Source organism: Sinohyriopsis cumingii, chromosome 4 (genome assembly GCF_028554795.1).
Source record: "Sinohyriopsis cumingii isolate HCF-2022 chromosome 4, ASM2855479v2, whole genome shotgun sequence".
NCBI classification, from domain to species: Eukaryota; Metazoa; Mollusca; class Bivalvia; order Unionida; family Unionidae; genus Sinohyriopsis; species Sinohyriopsis cumingii.
Window position 1 is genome coordinate 80800077 of NC_142964.1, and position 16018 is coordinate 80816094.

Genomic DNA, 16018 nt, shown 5'->3' on the forward strand with positions numbered 1-16018 from the left:
TGGACTCCAGTAAAGGTCTCAAGACCAAGCAAAAAGTCTCTCATCATCTCAACTGATAATTTCAAGCCTTAATAGCAAGGTAGACTAGTTACTACCGACACATTAAATTTAGTACTCATAATGACTACTATAATGTTTCTCTGAAATTGTTTCAACGTTTATTTCCTCGTTATATCAGATAAAAACTCCCATAGAGGGATTTAGCTGACGACACTGTGACTGTGTCGTCATCAACACAGCCGTCTGGTGTCCATTGGAAATTTAGTATTCCGATTGGCATTATCGAATTTCCTATTCAATTTCATGTATCATTTTGAAATCACAAATTCCATCCATTTTGTAGTGGTTGTGTCATTTAGATGTCGAAATAATATACCGACACAACGACACACTTTGTTGCTACAAAACGACACACATTGTCGCATTCAACTCAAGCGACACACTATTGACATCCGGTTCCAGACTGTGTCGCTCAAAACGACACAGTGCGTCTCAGCCAACAAACGCGAAACACTTAACATCCGGTTCCAGACTGTACCTCTAAAATATTTACCATTGGATTCTAAAAGACAAATCCGGGTCTGGTTCCGAACCTTGATTGCCTGCACAAAATCATTACCACTTCGGTACGTTATATGACTAAATTTTGAGAACTATTAACTTCTTTTTCTGTATAAGATTAGTTTGGGAATTGGGATTATCTGAGTTAGAGATTATGTGAATTAGGACAAATGGAACATTTATGCTGATTTTCACATGCAATTTAACACCGAAATTATTGTTGTCATTTCAACATACTTTATCAAACATCTGTTCTGAAAATTGGCAAATATTATATTTCACCATTTTGAGCACTTAATTTTGTGAGATAACACGTACAAGCTTGGAAGTCATATAATAAAACTGTGTTGACTAATTATATTTTTTTTTGTTTTGTGATTTTATCATCTAAATAAGAACTTCTGTGGTGAACACACCATTTCTTGATACTACAATACACTGGAGAGATCTAGTAACTGAAAAAGACGTGAGCTGTCCATCTATCCCATTTTATTTGACCTTGACCCCTGACACGTTACAGTATGAGGGCCTAAAGGGGCGAGACAATAGAGAGTTTGGAGAAGAAAAAGCGAAAGGACCAAGAAGAACAGCCACAGTGAAGTTGGAGTGAACCGGAAATAAGCAGGTTATGCAGTTGTACAAGGCAATGACTTCGATTGTTCACTCGATTCTATGATGAACAAATTCTATCTTTTAAAACAGATCGGCTATTTATATATGTATACTTGTATTTGAAATTCGGTGAATCATTTATTTGAAAAGAGAAATGTATCTTCCTAATGTAATGTATTCTCACAGTTGTTTATGTAATTGATTAAATTGTTGTATTTCATATGCAAGGCTCGTGTCATTCTGTTTTATATATCTGCTCAGATCTCTATTTATTCCATCTGTAAGTTTCACACTCTAAATTAATATTTACTCAATCCGGACAACAACACTGAGGGTGATCACCCTCTAGATAACGATAACCAAATAAAGCGGACACCTTGTAAGAAGGTACAATGCGCCAATCAGCCGCACCAACACCTCCAGCCCACACACGTATGTATGTATGAGTGTATGTATGTATGTATGTATGTATGTGTGTATGTATGTATGTATGTATGTATGTATGTATGTATGTATGTATGTATGTATGTATGTATGTATGTGTGTGTGTGTGTGTGTGTGTGTGTGTGTGTATGTATGTATGCATGCATGTATTTGTGTGTGCTTGCGTGCTTGTGCGTGTGTGTATATATATATATATATATATATATATATATATATATATATATATATATATATATATATATATATATATATATATATATATATATATAATAATAATCAGAAATGTACTGTTCTCTCTCGCTCATATAGATATTATACCACATGCTTTTGTTCTTTATGGTTCTATGGTCGATATTTTGTCAAGATATTAGTTCCAAAGAACTAACAAGCTATGTTCATTTTCTTATTAATGTTTGTGTTTTTCATTTCGTCTCGCATGTTTCCGATTCGACTGACCCTTTGTGCGATTGTTCTATACTCACATAAGTCTTATCGCATTTTAGGGACATTATTATACTGAATGACTAATGACGAAAAACTTAGTTGTGTCTGCCGAACATAAATTTATAGATGACCAAGAAGATTACGAAGCATCAGGTCATAATCAATGGACGAACTGCGGTCGTAATACAATCATATTAATAGTTGTCAGAATGTTTCCGTCTTTACTCGCTTGTAAGTCAAACCAATTTGCAAAAACAAAAACCAAACAAAGCTCCTGATCTTTCGTAGCATAATGTGCCTGCTGATCAGGGTCTATGATGTTTGATGTACTGATTACTCCTAACAAAATGCACAGACCTAGATCTGCCGGCAGATCTGAGTCTGTACAGTTTGAAGTTGGTCTCGTCTTATAAGCGATTATATACGGTGTCATTAAAGTATCAGATTCCGCGTCAGGATATCAAACGCATCATGTTGCTTTAGATAATAAGCCGGTTTCATGAAAAGTTATTGATGTCAAGCTTGCCACGTTGTCTGGAACTTAAGTTCGACTTCCCTCAGAATTTGGAATCATGGTTGTTAATCACAGAGGCAATAATTATCGCAAGGAATGTTTCCTGGCAACAGGGAATAAGGTTGTCGAGTTGTTTTGATACGATCTTTAGCTTGTAATATGGTGATATAGACTGCTTTCACAGTACGAGTATCTTTTTGGTTTCTTATTTCAAGTCATTAGAAGAGGAGATTGCTATATATAATCGCTTATAAGACGAGTCTAGTTGCAAACTGCACCTAAACAGATCTGTACGTGCACAATGCACTGGCAGGACTGGGTCTGCGCAATTTGATGAGATTAATCGGTAGAACAAACAACATAGGCCCTGATCTGCATGCACATAATGTTACTGCAGATCAGGAGCTTTGCTTTTTGCAGTTTGACTTGAATTATTGGCGAGAATATACAGTTTTTGGGAAATGGCAGCTTGATCTTTGATACACACATTTCCTTCTCGTGAATTTTCCAAGCAGTTCATAATATAATTTATTGGAACCATTCAGAAGTCTTATCTTATTTAATTCATGGATGTTTGTAAACTTGGCTAGTTATTATTTGCCGATATCCTTGCAGCAAAACGTGCTTTACCCACGGGCACACCACAATAGCTAATATGATGATCAAGCCCGGACCCTTTCTATTTCGAATCATGTACGCCAACCACTGAGCCACTGACGACCCTCCTATTCCAGTCATGAAATTACGACAGCAAAGTTAAAATTATAAATTGGCCAATATACAATGCCATTAAATTATTTCTGTTCATTCCAATCAATTTTGAGTAGCAAAAATGAAAAGTAATGGCATTGCCTAAAGTTTTAGAAATCACTACTTTATAAAGGGTTTGATGTCCAAGAGTTTTAATATTCCTAGGACTCCCTTGTTTCTTCTAACAGTACACCCAAAAACAACCATTAAACACTTTCAGGGACAGGTGTTAAAGCAACATTTATAAATAATAAATATAACGTATCTTATATTTCGCACAAAATCAAAACGTTTCCTACGTCACAAACTTTATCTCTAACACTTTAGTAAATGTTTCATATGCTTTGTATACGGAAACAAGCTGGCAGATCATATTTTGTGGAGCCTTCAATATATCGTTATCATTGTCAACCCGTTTGAAACAAAAATAGTGTCTATAGACTTCCAAGCATGGATCTAGTTCTATCAAGACTTTACGATGATGGATGAGGCAATTACAATAATACGTTTATTTCCTTATCTGTACCTCCACCCGTGCGTAATTACGACGCATCAAGCAATCCTAAGGTTAATCTTCGACATTCAATGAGGTCATTTATTGTGTAAATCAAATGATAATTAATATATTCATTTTAAGGTGGTCTTTCTTTATTTGTATCCTACAATATTGAGCAAACATTTCCTCGTGCTGTATATATCCACATTTTCTGCTTACTACTTCATCTTTGACACTCGAAGCACACGGATCATACTACCGTTTGGAAGAAGTAGTGCCACTGTTGCTACTTTTTTCTGGGACGGTGAAGTCCAGGCTGCTGCAATTGAAGTCTTGTCCTAATCCTAGTGGCGCTTTAATTCTCGAACCTTATGCATCTTCCTGTCAAACACTATCATACGACTGAGTACAGTTCAAATACCTGCTGTTTTCTTACAGGTTGTGGCGGTGCTTTAAACCTAATAAGTAATGCAATAATATGAAAGGCTATTTGAATTAACATGTAAATTAAGATTGTTTGACTGATATATCCAAAATATTTTGTTATATCATCTGAAATTTATATCCTAAAGCATACTGTGTCAATGAATTTCGAATACTTTGTGCTCATGGCAAATTGTCCAATGTTGTTCGAATTAATGTTTTAGACTGTTGCTGTATGTCACGGCTATAGGCGTGCTTCATACATCACGGTATGTATTGACATCTACACGCATACAATTTGTGTTCTTTCAAAGAATAAAGAGAAATCAATGACACTGTCATGTCTTCTGGTAAACCAATAGATGATTACTCATCAAAGATAGACAGCAAATGTTTTACGTATTTTTCCGGAAACAGGAATTGCATTGCTTGTGCACTGCGTAATGAAAGCTTTGAAGTCGAAAATAATCGTCTACGCTTTGGTCAACTAGTCTGAGTTTATTATCTGATATACTGAAATAACTTGACAATGTTTTCCTATTAAGTATCTTACTCCATTATATTGGTCCAAAAGATTTAAAAAAAAAAATAACCACGTTCACACTATGTAGCGGTTGCTACCGGTGGTGGTGTTGTGAGATTGTACCTTCTTAAGGTGTCCGCTTTATTTGGCTATCGTTATCTAGAGGGTGATGGCCCTCGGTATTGTTGCCCAGATCGAGTAAATATTAAAATAAAGGGTGAAACTTATAGATGGAATAAACAGAGATCTGAGCAGGTATATAGAACAGAATGACACGAGCCCCCGTATATGGAAAAAACAAAAATTGAATCAATTATATAAACAACTGTGATACATTAAATTAGGAAGATACACTTCTTTTTGAAATAAATCTTTAACGGATTCCAAACACAGATATATTCTATCTAAATAGCCGATCTGTTTAAATGATAGAATTGGTTCATCACATAATCGAGTGAACGATCGAAGTCATTGCCTTGTACAACTTCATAACCTGCTTATTCCAGTCCACTCCAACTTCACCATGGTGGTTCCTCTAGGTCCTTTAGCTTTTTCCCTCTTCCAACCTCCCAACTGTCTCGCCTCTTTTCGGCCCTCAAACTTTGTATGGGTAGGTGGAAACGTAAATACGTAGGTAGGTAGATACTTGGATCAGTAGGTACATGGATACGTCAATCAATACGTCCGTGGAGCTATTTCCCCTTTCAAAATAAACAGAAGCAACCTAAATCTTCTGTCAGTTTTCCTACTGGGAGCAGATCCCCCCCCCCCTTGTTATGTCAGATATCGTTCTATTGGAATTCAAACCGAACAAAGGCTATCTGGTCAAGCTAAACATGGCAGACCATAAACATACCTAGTTTCACAAGATTAATGTACTTTCTAATGGCTATTTCATCACTGATTCCTATTAACATTACGCAAGACATTACAGTTCCGTTCTCGTCTCAATTACACAAATGAATGAATGAAATTGATTGCATGAGTTAAGTACGTTATTTCCAGCGAATACACACATTCAAGTCCTTAGCATACATGAAATCATCGAAGATCGGTGAATTCAAAGGGATTCTCATAACTCAATTCAACTAAAGTAATGCATGAAATTCTTAGATTCCTATAACAATCAAGACGACAAATTCAAACAATTCGTTAAACTTATATAAAGAAGATCATCAGATAGATGAACTCAAACACAGTTACACTCATTTCAATAGAATGATCTACGGATTTAAACAAATAAATTCATGTAAATATAAACAAGTCAATTCAAGGAAATCATTATATTTTATTAACAAATTACATTAAATTGGCGCAAATACCTTGGGCTTTCAAGCTTTGTTCGCTTCTATCGCCAAAATTGTGTCCGTTGACTTTCAAGACATCCAGTCCCTTTGACAAATGTTTTACGAGAAAATTTCTTCCAAATTCAGTCTCGGAGTCCCTTGTATTTTCACTCTTTCGGGAAAAACGCAGACTGACTAGATTTCTTTCTAAGAGGGCAATTTAACCCCAAGACATTTACGTGTGGAAACCACGCCGCTTATTTAGCGTAACCAATCAGGATTAAATATATTTACCGTCTTTAATATAAGGCGCCAAAATTGCGGTCAGCATGACTTATAGAATTCCAGACAACAGATCAGGAAAATGTAAAATCTGACAGCTCCGATATAAAATCGACGGTTTCCTTCCCTTTTCTAGTCGTCTAACGGTTAGGTAAAAAAGGCTTAATTAAAAATCACTTCCTCTGCCGACACAGACATTATAAATCATTGCAGTTTAGCAATTTAACAAGCACCTGTCCCCCTGAATCTAATTAATTGTTCTCTGGCCCAAATAAATGTGCCCTTCATAGATCGACAGAAATTTGCATCCTTAGACACTCGCCGATAAGTGGAGTCCAAATGCGTCAACATGGTTCCTGATCTAAAGTCGCACAATGCGCTGGCAGATCAGGTTCTATGTTATTTGTTCCACAGACTATTCATAACTAACTGCAATAAGCAGATATCAGGGTCTGTGCAATTTGCAGTTTGACTCTACTTATAAATGAATAAATATGGTAAATAAAATCTGCAAAATAGGTAGCTATAAATATATTTCTCGATGCCAATGAAAAGGGATATCAAGGTACGTGACGCACATATAATATAATTTTATTAAATTAATTTGAGCACAACCGATACCATTACGGAGTCATTAGTACCCTTAACCCACTTTGTTATCATTCGGAACCTGCAAAATATAATTCGGAACCTGCAAAACTGATTGCCGTGTCTCGTATTCTAAGTTAGGCTGCTCTTTATTAGTCTCATTAGAAATTCATACTCAGCATCTACTCACTGTTTCCAGTTATTCTATGACAACTTGCCTGCCGATGGTGATACTACTTGTAGACATTTAGACGTGGAAAAATTTCGTGTGATCTGAAATCTCAAATTTGAATTTTCTTATCCATGGATAAAAGTATTAGCGTGTATTTAAGAATATCTATATCGCATACAGAGTATCAGCAAACGTACACACAAAACTTATTTTGTTGACTCGTTATGTTTCATTGTGAAATCCTCAAGGGAACAATTTCAATATGCAAGGTTCCCCAACGTACACACAAAACTTATTTTGTTGACTCGTTATGTTGATTGTGAAATCCTCAAGGGAACAATTTCAATATGCAAGGTTCCCCAACGTTTGAAACTGTCCATACTTAAAAATATCAAAATAGTCAATCTCTTTTTCAGCTTTGCATCTTTTACAAGCATAAAATGGAACTGATCCGACAGATGTTTTTTTTCTTTTGTATTGGAAAGTTATTACAGAGCAGCACTACTTACGATGAACATACTCCCACCCCAGCCACGATCTCCCATCATCCCACCACCACACCCCTCAAAACAAAGTTTATTCCATTGGTAGATTACATCATATGGAAATCAATGTATTTCTAGTGACACGAAATTCAAGGAACATGTAGTCCTGAAAATGCTAAAGTTTATTTTGTTTATTGTTTTACCCTTTGTGTATTTTGTGGCGGTAGCTAGCCACATCCCTTTATCGTTTCCAATCAATACGTCAAAAAGCTAATAATTTGCTTCTTTCATTCTGTTTTCTTTTCTTCCGCGTTTTAAAAAAAATTGTTTTCCCATCATGGTAATATGTTAATTACTATCTTTCTACTAATGCGCGAAAGCCAAGTATATTTGGCAAGAATGATTATGTTAATATTTCTTGTAGATAATCAACATTTGCGACGATATAAAATTATTAAATTAAAAAACACCAACCCTCCCCCCCCCCCACAAAACATCCCATCGTATTTAGGATGAAAATTAATTATAGGAATTTATACAAATTGCGAACGTTTGGATCTCTGCACTACTGTGCCTCGGTTGCCTCGTTTTCGTATGTTTATGGTGTCTTTGTTTGCCGTTGTACTAAATGATACGTAATCCAACGGTCGTGGGTTCAGTACCTGACGAGGCTAGCTCGGGTCGGCTGCTCCGGTGTGTGCATAGGAAGGAAAGGCATCTAGCTCCCGTTTTCTCGACATATTGTAACCAAAAATGTGCTTAAAGTGCCATTAAAACCCTATACAAATTGCTCTATTTTTCTGAGTAATAATAAAAGTTTGCACGAAGTTTACAAACTGTGGAAAAGGATATTAATATAATTATGATGGGTTTGGCTGAAAGCATGATGACCTTTGGAACTCAGAATGTTAGCAGTACCCCAAAAATGAAAGATCACGATGACAGTTACTATATCTATTTTAAATGATAACCCAGAAGGTTTTGAACTTGTGTACTGTTGACTTCAGATTATTGTAACCAGAACCTTTTTTAAAGTAACTTATGAACTTAAACAATACAGTCGGAAAAGATATGTGTGTATTCCCACGAACTGTATTGTACTGCTATCGTCATCATACTGTGTACATGCGTGTAATGAAATCCTGATCCCTTAATTAAGTTATATATGACATGGTATGTTCCTTGTATTTCCTTCCATCATCGTAATCGTGACTTTCAAAACGTATTAACCCCTGAATCATGATTCCGTGAGAAATAAAAACTATTATCAGCAGAAAAATCTTTACATATTATTGTTCTTATTTTTATGTAAATTTTCTTAAATTTTATATTTTAAAGTAATATATCCATTATTCTCATATATATTAAAGTCGACATTCTTTATTTACACTATAGAACGATGAATGGGCTAGAATTAAGACAGTGGGGATGAGGGGATGAACTTAAGGATTTCATTTTCTGGAAGAAGCGGGTGCCTGGAATTTGTCTGAAGAGTTATTTTTTTTTAAAAAAAACAAAACAGTTTCGCTCTAACTTTATAGAAAAAGACTTTATTATGTTGATTACATTTGTTAACAAAAGTATTATTATAAAAAACAAAACCATTATGGTTTGAAGGAAACCCCTTATCTCCCGCCGCCCCTACCCTTATTTCCCTCAATTGAATGATTGGTGCCCAAATAACAACTTCTAATATGGGTTTCAGGTGGTTTTAGGCTATTGGGATCGGAGTATATTAACTTGCACACCAATATAGCAGCTATTGATCTATATTTGATTGTTCACAAATAAAACTGAATTTGGACATTTTGAGGTGGAAGAAAAATACACAGTTTCTCGACACTTTTTCTTCTGATGGTCACTGTGACATATTTATGCTTTTTTTCTCGGTAGTGTATGAAAATGCTTTTGCTCGTGCTACAGTGGAAAGTACGTACTGTAATACGTGCCAAATAAATACATTGGACACAGTTTATGTTTTAAAAGCATGTATGTCAGTTTTAGAATATTCGAAAGTTGATTTTTTTTTCTCCCAGTTTAGCTCAAGCAAATATTAAAATTAGTTGCTTCACATATAAACTAAATAAAAAAGACAGCAATTAAATATGCAGTATAATATGTTTATTGCTTGTTTGCTGATGTGTTTTCATTCAACATTTTATATGTAACTGTTTCTAAAAATATTCACTAGACTATGTCTCATGTATGCTTGTTACATGATGTTAATCTGATGTTTTATATGTACATCGTTTGACAGTTCCTCACGCATATTCTTGCATAAAAATGTTTCAACAACTATTTTCATTTTGCCATGTGATACCGCTTATTTTTCGGATCATTTCCACACATTTCTTACTTTAGTACAATTGAATAATCTGTTTCCATGACTAAACAGCCTTGATGGAAAATGTCCCAAATGGATGACGGTACTAAATATATTTGAGGAGTAATTTTGAGTCTATGTAGACTGGCTAGCGCAACTAGTGTAATTAGACATGACGTGTTTAACTTACTTTCATACTCTTTGTTAAATTAAAATTATGCGTGTACTTCATGTCTTTATTGTTGCAAAAGTTTCAAACTAAATTCACCCCACCCCACCCTGAGAATCAGTGATAATTTCCAGGCATGCTGATGGTTGTGTTATGAAAAAGATTTTGTGTATCATTACCTTCTTCTCATTTCTTTCTTTGAGAAGGAATTTGCCCATGGAGAGAGAGAGAGAGAGAGAGAGAGAGAGAGAGAGAGAGAGAGAGAGAGAGAGTTCAGGCTCTCTGAACAAAGGGGTATCACTGTGTAGATACGGCTACATCATGGGAGGCTGAACGAAAGGTAACGAGAGCGACTGCAAGGAAAGACAGAGCTGTTCTGACTCTCGATGAACGAATTTTATTTAAATAATTTATATATCATACTACATTCTAGACATACATCTATAAAGCCTTTATATTTAAAATACACGAAATACATATAAGATTACACTTTACTTTGGAACTTACCAACTTCATACATCTGTATAATTTCTGCCTTTTGTAATATAATACAGATAATTAAAAATCGATTAACTTCATGATAGCCAAAGAGTATAAAAGTCAATAGTTGCGATTAATGCAATTATCATTTTGAAGAAATGTAATTTACTAAATTTGAGATAGAATACTAGTTTGGAATAGGTTACCAAACATTATTCTTTATTACTTAAGGAATCTTTTATTTCCAAATTAGATATAAACATGAAGTTGGTAGCGAATTCGTCTTTTCCAATAATACATACCATAAATACAAATGAATATAAATTCTTTGAAACAATTAAACATCCCATTACAATATAATATAGAAAGAAAAACTCAAAAAAGGTCGCAAAATATGAACTTTACCGTTAAAATCTCAAATATTAAAAAGTGCCTATTTTTCTTAAAAGAAGTTTACAAACCAGACGATTCTTACCCGTAAGGAAAGACAGAGCTGTTCTGACTCTCGATGAACGAATTAATTCTGCGTAAGCCTGCTCTCAATTTATACGTAGTGTTTGTGGTCGCCCATTTCGAATCAGACCAAGACTCTCGTCCATTCCCGTGGGAAACGCGTGAATCATCTAGCTTACTTATCCATTAGGGATTTAATAATTTCCCTGTTTAGCAGCTTCCTACCAAATTTAAAATGCTGACCTTTGGATACAAGAGAAATGTATTTTATCGGTTTTTGCACTTGCTCGTAAAGCGCGATCTTTATTAAAATAGTATACAGTTGTAGTACATAATTAAATAAAATTGATCTCAATATATTTTACTGGAACATTAATTTCAATATAATATAATGAAAAATTACTTTTAATACAATTTAGAGAAAATTTCAATCTTAATACTTTTAATCAAAAATTCTATCCTAATAGTAGCTCTGCAGCAAAATGATGGTGCATGACCTTGAGCAGTGCTTACTCCAAAAAGTGTAATCTGCGTCAATTTTAGTTTTAGCTATTTTGTGTTACATCGGAATAATCCTTAAGCTGTAATACTGAGTTAATCCCCCACAAAAAAAAATATCTTGAAAAAAAGTCAATAGACACGTCATATAGTTAAGAACTGTATACACTTTTGCATTATGGATACCGGATATACTAATACGTCTATTGAATATCTTGTGTGTGTCTCTTAAAGTTATGATATAGCAAATAGTGAGTTAAAAGAACAGTTAAAACCAAGAAAAAAAGCCAGACATTGTGGTGTGAGCCAACTACGAATTTTAATCAACGTATAAATTGAAGTTAGTATAACATTTGTCATAACGGTGGCATGGCACTATTGTTATACAAAGACTGTGAAGGGGCAAATTTCTGGCGATCTATGAAGTACACATTAACTTGGGCCAGAGAACAATTAATTAGATTTATGGAGACAGGCGCGTATTAAAACGCCATTCTGCTTTGATCGGTAATGTCTTTTCGAGGGGAGAATTTTATTCTAAATTAAGCATTCGTTTATTCAGCTAACAGAAGACTGGTGGAAACAAAAGCTAACTTTGATTCCATAGTGTAAAAATGTCAGGATTGAAAGATTGCAGAACTCTTTTACTCAAATTACAGGGTCAAGCTGACCACGACTTTGGCGCCTCTGGAAAAAGACGGCAAATATATTTAATCCTAATTGGTTACGCTAAATAAGGGGCGTGTTTCCCACACTAAATTTCATAGTTTTAATATCGCCACATCGAAAATTTTAATCAGTCTAAGCTTTTCTGCAAAAGAAAACAAGTGTAAGAAGACCCTGAGAGTAAATTTGGGAGAAATTCTCTCGTAAAACTGTTGTCCAAGAGGACTTTTGTCGAGGAAAACCGACGAACAAATTTGGCGACAGAAGCGAGGAATGCTGAAAGCTCAAAGGGAGAAAATAGCTCCTGTGACGAATTATCTCTGAGACGTATCCTGTGACGTATTAAGTCTGAGACGTATCCTGCAACTAATTATCTCTGAAACGTAATCTGAGACGTATCCTGTGACGTATTATCTCTGAGATATATATGTGAATCTACGTGCTACGCACAGAGTTGATGACCGAAAGAGGCAAAAAACAGAGGGACGTCGAAGGAACGGCTACAGTGGAAGTGGAGTGAACCGGAGAAGCGGGTTATGCAATTGTACAAGGCACTGACTTCGATTGTTCACTCCATCCTATGATGAACAAATTATATCAGTAAAACAGATCGGCTACTTTATTTAAATATATGTGTGTTTTGTAATTCGGTGAAAGTTTTATTTCTAGAAGTAGAGTATATTCTTGATGTAATGAATTCTCACAGTTGTTTTATGTAATTGATTAAATTGTTGTTTACATGTACGGGGGCTCGTGTTGGTCTGTTCTATATATCTGCTCAGATCTCTATCTATTCCACCTATAAGTTTCACCACCTATATTTATATTTATTCGAACCGGGCAATAGCATCCAAAACGGTCAACCTCTAGATAACGAGAACCAAATTAAGCGGACACCTTGAAAGAAGGTACAATCTTCCAACCCACAAACCTCTTGCAATAAGAGGGGACTTTGTGTAAGGTTTCTACAAAGTGGACCGTGGTCGCTTACAAAGACAAACTAAAACGTAGAAAAAAATTCAAAACTCCTTTCCGCTTCCTGATAGTTGTCAGAATCAGAAACGTATGTTGTATACCTTCATAATTGTTTTCATGTATAAACAGGTAATGAAGGAATTTTAGTTTAGTAGGCATTTTGCTTTTCAAAAATCGCATGTGTTTGGGTCGGTTATATTAAAGAAGTTAAATATTTTGCCTCCTGTACTGGTATATCGACTGAACAAATATCTGTAAAATTCATACTAAATATAGACTAAATCAGAAATCATAATTTGAATATTCATGTTTCTTTCAAAATTCTTATGTTCGGAGAAGAAACAAACTGAACGATTTTAGTTTTTTTAACCAAATGTTAAGGTGTTTTTTAGAAGTCGCCAATTTTATCCAAGTTATTTGCCTAATCAACTTCACGATTACTGGGACTTATATTTTTTTTCTCATCAAAACAAATTCAGATGTAATATTTTTAAACATCCAAATTATTAATTTGCCATGATTTTTCCTCTCGCAAGAATTTCTAAAGAGTCGTCATCCCAAATTAGCAACAAAAACATTCCAACCTATTTCACCTTACCTCCCATTCTTCTCTTCTTCCTCCTCCTCCTGTTCGTCTTCGACTTCTTCTTCTTCGTCGTCGTCCTCCTCCTCCTCTTCATCAGGAAGATCAAGATCAAGAATACAAAATTTGAGATTGAACAGGTAAGATAGCCAACTACCGTCGCCTTCAAACATGGCCACGTGTACTTAGTATTCTGAGTCGCTCCAGTGGCCTAGTGGTTAGAGCGTCCGATTCGGATGCGGACGTCGCGGTTTCTAACCCTGGCCGAGTCATACAACAGACTCGGCACTGTACTAGCAGGTGCCTCGCTTGTAGCTCAGCATTAAGAGGTTAGTGTTAGGAATGGTCGGCCCTGTGTCAGGATAATGTGACTGGGTGGGACATTATAAAATATCTCTGCAGTATGATGCCTAAAGTGCTAGACATTAGTATAAACTGTCACACTGCAGACATCACAGCGATGTAACTCAGATTGTTAAAGCTACATTAAAAATACAAACATATACACACATACACACACACAATTTTTGTAGATGATTGGTACGGTTTGTTATGTTGAAATTTACCATGAAAACGACTGCACCTTGCGCTCATACTCTCCCGTCTTGCTTCGGCAAATGTTTCACACAGTAGAAGAAACATTATTTCATCTAAATGATTATCGATTTATTAATATGCTCGATCAGGGTGTATATCTTGAACTCTTCTGACTGAAATACAAGCCTACATTAACTTGAATTTTCGCAAATTTGTTCGAAGTGATGACGTCCATAGTTAATATGCACTTATTACATGCGTAATAAAGTAAACTATCAAATGAGATGTAAGTTGCACCACACAGCCAATTTCAGTTCAAAGTATAATAACGTGAAACTCTTTTCAAATCATCTATGGGAATATGAAATATGGTAGATACCCACACAGACAAAGATCTACGATTAAATATATTGAACTGTACACCTGTTGACTGATAGTCCAAAGTTCTTGAACTTGAGTTTCGGTTGATATAAATACTTTAGCGATTGTTTCTAACAAAATTGGTCCTTTGAAATGGTTTATCGAGATAATGATACCTATATGTTCACACAGTATATTGTCGTATGGGAGTGGATATATTCCCATTATTATACTTTGCGTGAAATTAAGCCCCGATTTATGTAATTAAGTCAGTTACGATATTGTTTATTTTGATCATCTATTTGTCTTTTGAACTAATTATAACGAGCACATTTGAAACAACGGGACGAGTTCTTTATTTATTTGTGTTAAATTGGCGTATATGAAGCGACTGTTTAGATAAATTTAAATATGCGAAAAGATATGAATGCAAGAGATGAAATCCTCACGAACCCCAGTCCCTTCCAGAAAATGTTGCTTTGGAAAATACCGAAACAAGGTTTTCTAGCCAATACATATTGATTTCTATTATGAAATTTTTTTCTCAAGATATAACTTTCGACCTTTTGTTACTTAACAGAAAATTGGTATATATTCAGATTTGTCAAATATGAAGAATGTGAATTACACGTACATGATAATGAAATTAATAAAGTATGAGACAGTGAAAAAAACACTATCCTTTATATATTACGTCGGACTAGATAATTATCGAAGATTGTATACATAATTTTTTAAAGAAACGCTAGTGTTTTGCTAAAATCACGTCTAGTCTATTTGAAATATTTGTACAGATTTGATCAGTGTTTTTCATATATTTCAATTTAATTGTTTGTTTGTCAGTTTAAATTTTTTTTATTTTTCATTACCTGATATTGTAATGTAAATTTATTCACTGGAGATGATATTTTTTTCCAGAAAATCAGTTGGTCTGAATCATTCTTTCGTAAACAACCAAATGTTGACCTCGATCCTGACCTTGATTCAAAATTAGTAGCAGCCACGTAAATAAGTTCTATTTTTATTTTAAAATGATTGGTTGTTGTCGAGGTCATGATGGGACTAAGTGATTAAGAAGTAAACACTTTTTTTTTTAATTCTTAGAGTAAAATTATTGGTTTTCGTCAGGGTCATGTTAGGCGCACGTGATATAAACACGATCATGTGACCCCCTTTATTCGATTTCGCAACTTGGGGATTTTCGAAACTGCGTTTTAGAATACGATATACCCTTTGTTTTGGAGAAATAATCTCAGTTGGGCTCTTACACTGGAAAGTGACTGTTGTGCCGTTAGGAGTTATTTCAAATTATTTGGATTCAAAAGGATCAATTCGTTTTTCCTGGAGATATACGTGTGCTCATATGAAATTCTTGAACAAAGATAGTTCTTATA